This window comes from Chamaea fasciata, unplaced genomic scaffold (genome assembly GCF_029207755.1).
Source record: "Chamaea fasciata isolate MVZ Bird 193981 ecotype frontalis unplaced genomic scaffold, bChaFas1.0.hap1 SCAF_10, whole genome shotgun sequence".
Lineage (NCBI taxonomy): Eukaryota > Metazoa > Chordata > Aves > Passeriformes > Sylviidae > Chamaea > Chamaea fasciata.
This window is the reverse complement of record NW_027094095.1, coordinates 9,842,544-9,854,814: the sequence shown is the minus strand read 5'-3', so window position 1 is coordinate 9,854,814 and position 12,271 is coordinate 9,842,544. Positions and strand designations below refer to the sequence as shown.

General features: G+C 36.7%; 1 long non-coding RNA gene across 1 annotated transcript in view; it reads right to left on the bottom strand.

The window, feature by feature from the left end:
- Positions 1 to 1,526: 1,526 nt before the first annotated feature.
- The window catches only part of LOC136294405 (uncharacterized), a 188,522-nt gene continuing 177,777 nt past the window's right edge, over positions 1,527 to 12,271 (bottom strand). The window contains exon 3 of the long non-coding RNA XR_010722393.1: positions 1,527 to 1,611. This is a non-coding gene — a long non-coding RNA (uncharacterized lncRNA). The remainder of the gene's footprint in view (positions 1,612 to 12,271) is intronic.

Genomic DNA, 12,271 nt, shown 5'->3' with positions numbered 1-12,271 from the left:
GACTTTCTCACTAGAAAGAAATTAAATTATTGTCATATTGAAGATACATAAAGATTGAGACTAAGGTTAACGCAGTGGAATAATCATGACAAAAAACCATCTCTACTAGATGGTAAACCAGGCACAAGTAGAAAACATTAATCTTTGTTTTTTGGTTAAATATAGAGTTATACAGAATAAAAGAAACAGTTCATATTGTTTAGGGACAGGAAAGGTACTGGAAGAAGTAATTCCAAAGAGAGCCCAAGCTGACCATGACAGTGCAGTAGAAGGTGTTAAGTAGAAGTTCTGCTGCACACTGAAGAGATAGAACGTCTACTTCATGTCCTTATTTGCCCATGATAAATAAAATTGCTATTGGAATAGTGGCCAAGGTCTGCAGTGAAAAAAGTCAGAAATTTTGCAGAAACTGGAAGGGTTCTACTGCAAATGTCACTGAAGGTTTGGAAAACCTGCAAGACTGAAGCATTTGGGTCTATTTATTTTACTTGAAAAAGACAAAAGCTAACCTAATAGCAACAGTAATAATGTATAAATAACAACATGGAAAATAAAAGGGTGAAGAAGTTCAACTTCCAGACATTTTTAATTTGTGCTCTTTAAACTCACCATAAAACATTTTGGTTTTCTCTTTTTTTATAGGACAGTTGGGAGAGATTGATTAACACTGACATTGCAGTTCATCCCTTGACCCTTTGCCATAATTTCTCTGGTCCTGTCAGTAATCATACACATATTAATGCAGTTTGTCTTTATCATGGGGGTTTCAATTGCTCTCCCACAGCAAGTGCAAGCAAAACAGTGTATTTTGTAATAATGTGCTTATTTCTGTAAGCCAAATTGAACTTAATCGTATTCAGCACAACACTCATTGCATACAGATGAGTTCTTCATTTATATATTTATGTATAACTACTTATATTACATATTGCTGTCTGATTTTGAGGATGAAGAGGTTTTATTTAGATTTAGGGAAATTGTGACTCTGCTGCACACAAGGAAATACAGCCAGCATAGAAGCATGGTCTAAGATGACTTGGAATAGTGAAAACATGTCACAAGTTATTAACCAGTTTGAGCCCGTCCTAATTTTCATGAGCAAAACTGGTGTGAACAAAGTGGTCTCAGCAGTAAGCAGACTCATTAAAAAGTATCAGTACCAGTAATCTACTGGAGTTTCAAACACCTGGTGTGTTATTTAGGAAAGCTTTTTGGTCAAACAATGAAGAAACAAAATTAAATCCCTTTTGCCTCCCCCAAAAAATCCCAACAAAGAGATCCACCTATACCAAAATGCTGATTACATAATAATTTTATCATAAATATCATTGAACAGCTTAAACTGCGTTTTTAAAGCTGATAAACAGCTCTGAGAGTTTTTGATACTCTTTTTTGGATATATTTTCTAAAATTGAGATGTACACCAACAGATAAAACAAAGAAAATGCCTTATAATTAGTTTTAACAGGAATTTATAAGAATATGTAAGAAGGACACATCATAAAAATAATATCACTCCAACTTACCTGAGAACTAAGTATTACAGCACTTGCTTCTGCCAAACTGGGTCGACTTGGCCAGATTCCCTTTTTACAAAGTGTCAAAGCAGAGCTGTTGGGAAAAAGGTTCAGTTCAGCACGACTTCAAAATAATTGCTTAATACTCAGATAACGATTATTAAATATGTTTAACTATCCTGAAAACAAGAAGCAATCAAAAACAAGGAGGAAAACATATTGAACCAATATTTCACCTGCAGTTAATTGAAATCTTATCTTTTCTCTACACTGACTAACACTTCTAGAGATAAGAGCTGATATTTTTAAATGCTTTTGTTAAATTAACACAACCCAAACCTCTGCCTACTTTCAGTTCTCAGCCTGAGGGTGCAGGTACCAGGAAATGTCTCAGAGCACTGTGAAACCTCTTATTATTGATGGTTGTATAATTTTTTGACCATGATAGCACCTTGACTCCTTTCCCTTTTTGTTGTGACAGATAAGCCTAAAATATTTCTGAGTTTGAAATGGAAGATAAGCAGTAAGCAGCAAAATGTTTGATGAGTATTCAAAGCTTATCTGAATTGCCCATACTTCCTGAGACCAGTGTGTGTCATAAGATCTACAGTCCTTCCAAATTCCAGACAGTTCAGAAGTACCTGGAAAATTGTTTTTTATCTCTGTATGTTGGCACTTTTATCTTTGCAGACTTTAGGTAAGACCTGCAAATGCAAAGCTCTGCACAAGTTTAAAAAAAAAAAAAAAACAAAAAAACCCAAAAAACAACACCCAAAACAAAACAAAAAATAAAAAAAAAAAAAGCCCACCAAAAAACCCCCAAACCAAACCAAACCAAACACCCCTAATATAACTCTGTACCTTAAACAGTTTGATTTTCGAGGACTATTATCATTTTTATTTGGGACCCCTCAACTGCCATGTTATCCTCAATCACAAGTCTGCCGTATGACTGGCCAGATGATAAATGCTGTTGGTCACATCACATGCTTTTGCACTTTCTCAGCTTATTTTTCTATATTTTAAATTATTTCTTTACTGTAGCAGCAAATTATATAATCCAAAAGAAAAATCAATCTCTGGGGGAAAATGCACACAATAAAAGAAGTTACTCTCTTCAGGAAGTAAAAAATCTCAAACCATTATGGGTTTCTTCAGAATAATTAATTCTAGTTTTATCCTTTGTGCTACAGAAAGACTGGAAAGCATTTTCAAGGTAGGAGAGTTAAACACTCCAAGCTACTCTGCATTTTCAGCTGTGCTCCTGACAGAATGAAATTCTTAATTTATAATTTCAACCACTGCAGGCACCTACCCTCACCCCAGCCTCCCAGCTCCTGGAGAAAATGACTGTTCTATAACAAAATCAGAGGAATCCATGCTTGCCAACCTGCACAAGGCATCTTGAAATCTGAATTGAGAAAAAAAGGAAATGGCTTTGCCCACAGCATTTGTGTTGCACTTGCAACACTTGTCAGCATTTAGTGCACGGGCTGAATGTGCAGGAGCCATGTTTAGAGGTTTTTCAAGGTACATGATTATTTCTTTCTTTTTACTCTCTCATTTGCACACAGTCCAGCACACCCTGTTAATGTGCATTTCTCAGGGATTTAAATGTATTCTAAGGTAGAGACTGTATTGCCTCCTTTGAAAAGTCAAGCACTTTATCTTCTAGTCACAGAGTAAAATGTTTTTAATTTGGGAAAATGTTCAAGGCACATTCAGTCCTCAACTGTACAAACACCATTTTGACTTTAATCACTGCACTAGGATCTAAGAATGTCCTGGAATTCAGAAGGACAGAAGCCAGTGCATAGAACTTTCTCACAATGGTCTGTTCTCAAAGGACATATTTTCCCTTTATTTTTCCACCCTTAATTTTCCCAAGATCAAGAAATTATATTGAAAATTTTTGTACTGTATGCTTCCATAATTTATTTGTCAACGTGGTTAGGAGAAATCAACTGTCCTTCCACTTGCACATTTATTTTAATATTTGAAGTACTTTGCAATTAATGAGGACTGGATTACCCAATGAATTAAAACAAAGTATATCCATATGACAATATCCATATTCTTTGAAGACCTCAGCAATTTTTCCTTCTAGACCAATGGACTCACAGTGCTGAAGCTTCAAGCTTCTCCCATGCCTGACTATTCCAGTTCCTGCCAAACAAATGGCACATCTTTCTTTCAGTGTTAATGATTTTCATATTCAGTGTGAACTCTTTGAAGTAATGCTGAATTCATCTTTCATATAAAGTAGGCTGATGTAAAATAGCTTAATTAAAATAGTTTTGATATGAAATAGCTTAATTAAAAGTTAATTCAGTAAGTTTTAATTCTTCAGCACCAAACTTTCCAATCAGGACATATTTTTAATTGATAGAAGTGTTACAGTGGTTTTAGGAAATCTTTTTCAATTAATTTGGAAGCGTTGTTCCAGTTAATAGAATCAATGCCTCTTGCTATTTTTCTTCAGGGGAATGTTTTGTTTCTAAGCAAATTAAATCCCAAAGGACAGAAAGTTGTATTTTAGCAGGCTCTCAATATGTTTTCTCTTTGAAATAATTGCAAATGTGCTGGTTGCTTTTAAAGCATATAATATCACTTCAACTTCTGTGCAAAAGGCTGTGAAAGACATTTTGGATATACCATTTCCCGGGGGAAGAAAAATTCATTGGACTAGAAATCACATCAAGATTTCCATGCAAAAGCTAATATTCACTGCAGTGCTAACATTAGTCTGACAGTGCCTTTCCACTCCTGTCACAGATTTTGTTTATCCTCATCAAAGCTGGACCTGTCTGAGTAGGTGACAGTGTTCTGAACAGGCTGCCAGCACGTGGGCACGTCAGGAAGAGTTTTAACAAACCTCCCCTGGCACAAGGAACAGCAGTCAGCTCTGCATCCCAGGAAAGATCACACACTTGGAGTGAATCAGCACTTCTGGCAGGGCAGCACGGGGCTTGGGGCTCCTGGCAGCAGGAACATGCAATCCTCCTGGGAACTGAGCCTAGAGCACGCCCTTAACCAGGGACCTGAAGGCAGGACTTTTCCAAGGGACTGCTTGGTTTTCGTCAAGATGTGCACCTGTCCTGCAAACCAACAAACAAATCTGAAATCTCATCCCACTGGATCCAAAGCTCATTTGGTTTCCTGACCTACAAGAAAATGCTGTGCATCTTTCTGCAAAGTGTTTATGAATTGACTTTCCACTGAAGAGTATTTACCCTGTCCAGACAGAGCGATGTGTGTTTTGTGCAGTGTCATCTAACAGCTTGCTTATCCCCGGTCAAAAAATATTTTATTAATAACAAAAGAACCCATGCCCGCACCTCCCACATACCCTGAGGCCATTTCTTCTCTATAGCACAGCTCCCTTTTCCTTTGGGAGTCAAACCATATCTTCAACTACCCCAAACTACATTGCATTCCTGTTGGTGTAAGGAAGTTAGCTAAGCCTTTTTAACTCCCAACTTGAAAAATCAAGATAAAAGCAGGTTCACACACAAAAAGGGCACAGCTTTCCAAGTTTGTGACACCCAGCAACAGAAATTCACCACTCACCTGTCAAACGCTTTTTCAAACATTACCTATCTGGTTTCTCCTCCCCAGCCTTTTCCTAATGGCACAAGTTTCCTTCTCATATTCTGCTAGGCCTTCACTTATCTAACAGATCCTGATGCTCTGATCATTCATTGCAAACCACAAAACACCCCCTAAGTCTCTCCTCCCTGCAGGCTGAACTTTTAGTCTCTGCATGAAGTATGTAAGTATGTGTGGCACTGTGATGGTTTTTCAACACATCTTTATATTTAAGCAGATTTTGAACCTTACAAATGTGAAGACTGCATTAAAACTAGAAAAGATTCATGCTTCACTTTCCCTAATTAAATTTAAAGTGATAGCATGAGCTAACACTCATCTACTCACAGTAGAAACAAAAGAAAATCTATCACTTAAAGAATGCTTATTAAGAAAATTATCTCCTTTCTCTCAAATGTCATGGTGAGATGGCACAGGTCCTGTAAGGTGCTTAATCTAACGCTGTCAAGTGTAAAGGATTTACTGTGCAGTGATTATTTACAATGATATGTCAGCATCTCCTTCAAGTAAAGGTGAAATGAGATGGTGGAATACCAAACACTACTCAATGATTAATGAAAAAAAGTCAAAAGATTGGTCACTTATCAGGTAATATAAATTCCTTAAGGCCAAAGAAAGGATGACCATAATAATTCATGAATAATTTATCTAAAGAAAAACCATTTGAAACAATAATCAACCAGAGATGAGTAGCTATTCTGAGCTAATTAATGTCCCCATTAAAGCACTGATTGACAGCCTTGCACTACTAGGCATTTTGTAAGAGATAATCCACAGTGGGCAGTTAAGAAGAGTTATGGTGCCTCCCATCTGAAAGCTGTGTGGCTTTTCTCATTTGGAGATTTTGATATTCCTGTAGCAGATGGGTTGTCTGAGAACAGCTAATGGACAGCTGTAGTGTTTCTACTCACATAAGGTTACTGTAAATGCTTTTTCAGGAGAAGTTTGCTACAGGGTCAAGGTTTGTAATGCAGTGCACACAGTTATCATCATATTTGTCTTTCAAGGAAGAAGTGGCATTTTTCCCCTCTAGCTTTTGAAGCTTGACAAATTTCAGTAAAGACTATATCCTCTTAATGTTTCTTCCCCATAACAATTAAGCTATTTGGAAAAAAATATTATCTATACTTAAATCACTACCCAGCAAACCAGAAAACAACACCCTGAATTCAAATATACCTAAGGTGAAATCTATGTCAGTTACTCTTGTGGTGGATTTCATTATTCAGAACATACTGGATTAGAATATAATGAGCTATAAAATAAAATACAAGAACTGTATTTTGTTTCTAGCATGTTAGCAATAATTACTAAATGTCATTACTACTTCTGTTATTGTTTTACTGGGAAATCATTGCATTATTCATGTTTATCACTCAGTTATCTGCTTTTCCGTACTCTGTTTTTCTTCCTCTTTCTCACATCAGAGAAGATTCAGTGCAGCAGCATAGAGACACAGCAAGTTGGTAACGTGCTACTCATTGCAAATTACAACTCACATTTCACTGCTTTGCTAAATGCAAGTAGCAAGGACTTGAGGAAATCATTAACAAGATCTTATTCTGAATTTTGGATGGCAATTGAGCATACACTAAGTCATTACTCATTTTTCTAGGAATTAAATAATTCACCATTTGAAAGAAGCCATTTGAAATCACTTCACTAGTTAGTTCATGGAATGCTGTGTTTAATCACTATGCATTCAGATAGGATATCCAGCTTTCATTAGAAAAGAAAGGAACTCATCCTACCTCAGATCATACAACAAGACTCAGTTCCTACATCAGGCTTTAGGACTGAAGCTAAATTTGGGGCTGCTGTGTCAGGGCAGGTGACAAATCCCTGCCTCCATACATAGAACATGAGAAACATGCAACATGAGAAATGAACCAGAGAGTTCCTCTAATTAAAGTCAGTGTGGGAGGTACAGAGACACCAGCAATTCCTGTCCAATGCTGAGCTCACAAGGGTTTACAGAAGACATTTTGTTTAAATACCAGGAGAGCAGTGTGTGCGCTGTGAATGTTGCACGTCACACACAAATGGCTTTGGATTTTGGCCCCAGTGTGACCAGTATGGAGGTCCCAGCTCTGACTGGATGGAAAACCATGGCCCCAGTGTGTCTCTGGAGTTGGTTTTGCTGTGTGTACTCCCTGAACAGGGAAGGGTTGTGCAGTGTGAGAGGCCACAGTATTTCTCAGAATGTGATCACTAAAGTTCTGAAATAATGTCTGCGTAGTTAGAACCCTAAGGTCTTTCCCATGAATAAAGGTTTTAGAACCATGAGCTAATAGCAGTTAGAGACAGAAAAGGCTTGGATAATCACCTTTATATACAGAGATAAGGAAATAAAATCTTACAAAGTTCACACTCTGAATTATATGTTGCATTCACAATTAGTAGGAGTAGTAGTTCCTCCTAGGAAGATGGCAGACAAACATCATGCAACACAAAATTGTAGTTGTTTCATGGTAAGAATGCCAAAAATGAAGTTTCAGTCAGTAGTATGCAAAAACAGCTTCCTGGGTGGTAGTGTGGTGCATAATGAGTGTCACCTCCCACAGAGTTAACCATTTCCTGTTTGCAATCTCTGCTTACTATAAATGTGAAGAGATGGGAAGCCAATGGATCTTAATGGGTGTGTTGACTTATTTATGGCCGGGTTAGGTTTACAAACTGTCTGTGGTTTTTATTTGCTTCTGTTTATAGTTGGAAGGCCAACTCAATCATCAAAGTGAGAAAAGTACAGATCACTTCAGGAGATTACTTTCCAGTGGGATGGATAACTTCAGAAGAAAAACACTCTAACACCAAGTCGTAGTGGTTTCTTTAGAGTCTCCCAAACCCAGTAATTTTGCAAATGCGGGGATGCTTCTATCTACACTGCAATACTAGGTGCTATTTAATGATTGTTTTTAAATTCCAATGTACCGATTTGAGTGCAGTACTGTTTGTTTTGTGTGTTTGGTTTTTTTCCTAAATCTACCAAGTGTCTTCCCAGGCTGAAGATATTTGTCAGTCATTACAAGAACGAGGGCTTGGGGAACACCAGATACTGTTGGTAACTCTCTATTTTGTAATTTTTATTCTGAGTAGACCTATGGTTTAGAGAAATGTGGAAACAGTTGATCATTAAAGATTTATACTGTGGGAGATTACACTATCAAATAGATCTGCATTATTTATAGAAAAATACATTAATTTCCAAACCTTTTTCTGACAACTACTCTACCTATGGATTTGAAAATGAAATTGCACTTGAATTAAGGAATTGGCTCCTACCCTGTTATTCACTGTCAAAGCTACAATCCAGAGGATTTATAGCAACATAAAGAATTAGATGAGTTCAAAATTGAAACATTCAGCAGTGAAAGATATCAATTAAAAAAGGATAAAAAACCCGCCACCTGTGATGTTTTTTTCAGTTGCACAGTGGCTCTGTCTGTGGAAAATGCTGCTTAATAGAGATGAGAGCAATAAGAAAGCAAACCAACTGTATTTCACGTGTCTAATCTAGTTTGGGTTTTTTTCGGTTGTTTTGTTTGTTTGTTTGTTTGTTTTTATTCCCAAAAAGGCCCATTTTGCACAATCTCAGAATTTTTTGTCACGCAGCGATCTCACAGATACCATTTAAAAAAAAAAAAGAAACTAAAAATATATGTGGTAATTTCTGGCAGTAGACACAAAATTTGACTTTTCAAAGACAAAACATTATAGATTTCCAGCATCCCATTACTCAGAAGCTTAGATCTCAGGCTGATGTCAACATGGCCTTTTATAAATTATGATTCTTCCTTATATTCTTATAATTTAATGGTATAGAACACGTTCTGGCAAACTACAGGGTGGCAGCCAATGTTCTTCTCTTCTCTGACTCTAAGGAGTCATTCAGCTTAACAGAAAAATCCCTCAACTCCACATTAGGATCCTACAGAGATTTTGGTAATAGGCTGTCAACATTTTCAGTTTCAGCAATTACCCAAGAGATGAATTCCTAATGAAATAAGCAGGCTGCTAATTTACTGGAATTGTCCATATGTTTAGTACTTTCTGTAAATGCAGAAATCTTTCTTGTTCTTTTTTCCCTTTCCCTGAAAACTGTTAATCAATTTGCATTCAGATCTCACAGCTATTTGTGCTCGTGGAGATTTGTTTTACTGAAATAATTTTTCAATATGAAATTAACATTTTTGGAACGTCTTTTGTTATTTTTTTTGTGAAAACGCCAAGACATATTCCACACATACACACACACAAAAAAAAAAAAAAAAAAAAAAAAAAAAAAAAAAAAAAAAAAGACAATGCAACCCCCTTGTTTCCATTTATAATAGAGCAAAATGAAGTCTCCCACTCAGTTATGTTTGCATAAATATGTAATCACAATATAAGGCAGAATCATTATACAGAAGCTCTAACTGATCTTTAAACAGACTCTGTTGGCTGCAATCTCATCTCCAGAGCAGCAGGTTCCTGCAGGAGGAGATCAGTTCTGACCCTTTGAGACAGTTCCTGTTTCAGGAGAGCAAAGCTGCTCCTTCTGCCAACCCCTGAAACCTCAGGCTGGCATCACCTGAGTGACCAAGGTATTCAGATCGGAGTGGAAAGGAGGAGCCCATTCTGACTGAAGTTTTTATTGGGAAGCACTCTCCCTGAATACTTTAAAGCAGATTCCTAAAACTTACTAAATAAGTATTGAAAAATCTGTGCCCAGATATTCAAGAATATTTGAGAAATGTTTTCTTTTGTCTTGTCTCACACAATTGCACGGCAATTGAGCAATGTAATGGCAAACTATAAGTGTCAATGTTCTTAAAATTAATATAAAGACTGATTTCTGCATAGCCCAACTACAAACGTAAAACAGGTGCCAAGGCAGTGAGACATATATCTTTCTTGTTGCTTTTCTTTTGTTTGGGGTTTTTTTTAAAATAATGTAATCATTTGGAGATATATTTGTAAGTAATATTCCTTCTGTGTACTGCCAGAGTTCCCAAAATTCTCCATGGATTTCAGAAGCATCAGCTCTGCTCACTTTCACTTCTAGGGTATGTACAGAGCTCCCAGCTTTACAACAGATTTGAAACTCTGAACGGTATTGTCATGGAGAAGCAAAAAGGAACAAAGATGCATGTCTTGAACAGCATTTTTTTTGTGCTTTCCAAAAGTCAACTGTAGAAGTGAAACATACTAGAGTGTACTAATTATCCATATCTAGCAAATGTTATAAAACACCCAAATGCCCAAGGATCAATGTCTAAGGAAGAAATTATAGCAGTTTTTTCCTCTAACTCTAGATGGAGTAGGACCAAAATTAAACATTTTTCTACTGCTGGGATGAAAAGGGCAACCCTTTGACCTCTATAATATCTGCAATTATGAAGCCATTAAGGGTGCCCAAGAAATCAAGGAACTAAGTATATTGATAAATTTGCTGAAGTGTTTTATGAAGGAAATACCTACTGCTGTCCACCTGTCACAAGAAATTCTTAAGAACACAATATAAAAATGATTCAGTACAGCTCTGTCAGTGACTTTACAGACGTGTCATGCTACAACAGAGTCAGTCCAGGCAATGTCTTACCATTTCTAGAATATTTGAAAGAAACTTTTCCTTACTCATTTCTAAAGTTAAAAGTTGAAGAAAGGATCTTTAATTTTTTATTAGAGTATAACAGCCAACACTGGGCCGCTCTGCAGCTCGACTGCACAAAGACAAGCTCTGTCCAAAGCAGTTCACAACAAACAAACAAACCCCAAAACAAAACGAAACAAAAAATCGAAATAAATCAAAAAATCACAGACAACACATTATACTGTTTGTACAGATGAGGGCCTGGGGCTCAAACACAGAAAGACCCTTAGAAACAGAACTTTCATCAAAGACTTCAACTGAATACAAACCCTCTTTAGGTCATTAACCATATTGCCACTGCTCAGTTTCACTTTTACAGCCAGCTGTGGGGCTTTTATTTGTTTATTTACTTTTAAAGCAAAACAAACAAACAAAAAGGCTATAAAACCCATTTCTACTCTATGAAAAAAAAATCAAACTCAATTTTGTTAATAATATTGACTTAGGAAGAAACTGTTCAGTACACAACACCTTGTTGCAATTCATAATTGCCAGTACAAATCTGGTTTCTATATCTTCACTGCAATAAAACATTCACTGCCATTAAGAACATAATTTTCATATTAGATACAAAATCATCAGTTCTAATAATTTTCTAGCTGCCTGGGAAATAGAGGCTGTTAATATTCATATTGAATTATAAGCTTTTCATATAGCCTAAACAATTATTGTAATGAATGTTTCAATAGGTGTGTGATATTGGTTTTCAGCGGTATTAAATTATTCAAATTGATTGTAGCCAATATGACCTTAATTTATTATATTGCATTACTACAATATAATTGCTTTCCCCAGTTTTGGGATACACCTTGATTGCTGATTAAGTCCTGTGAGTTCCCCACAGCAAATGCAGGTGTTACTGCAGCGTTCCAGAAGTGCAGATGTCTGGGATGAAGTGGGGGATGAAGGGTAAAGACCAAATGACATCTTATTTCTTAGGGCTTAGGACAGCACGGAGGTGTTTCCCTCCCACCCACCTTGTTCCTTTTCCACTGCGGAACCTGACTTTAGGCCCAGGTACAACTTTTCTTCACTTGGGATTATGGCAACATCCTGGACAATATTTCACAGGTCTGTAAACCAGGACCACAGCTGACCTTCAGGTGTCAGGTGCTTGGTAAAAATCTCCCATCCTGTCATTTATTAGAAATCTGATAACATGACTTACTCTGAACTGAATCTAAATGAAATCATTTAGGGCTTGGATAATCAGACTCATCCCCAGTGGTGTGTTTGAACTTTATCTTATAGCAGTGTCCTGTCACATAATTATGACAAAATGCTCCTCTGTCCAGTGCTGGCTCCTCTGCTGGTGGAAAAGCAGAATTGGACAGACTTGTACCAGCTTGCACCAGGTCATTTATTAGACCAGATATCATATTTTTCTGCAAACAAATGCTATTCTGATCCTCCTAAGTTTAGAATCACTGATTCTAAATGTAAACAAAATATAAGCTTTTTGCTACATTACACACATTCTGAAATGTCCCTAAAAATCAAACTTACCCCCTTG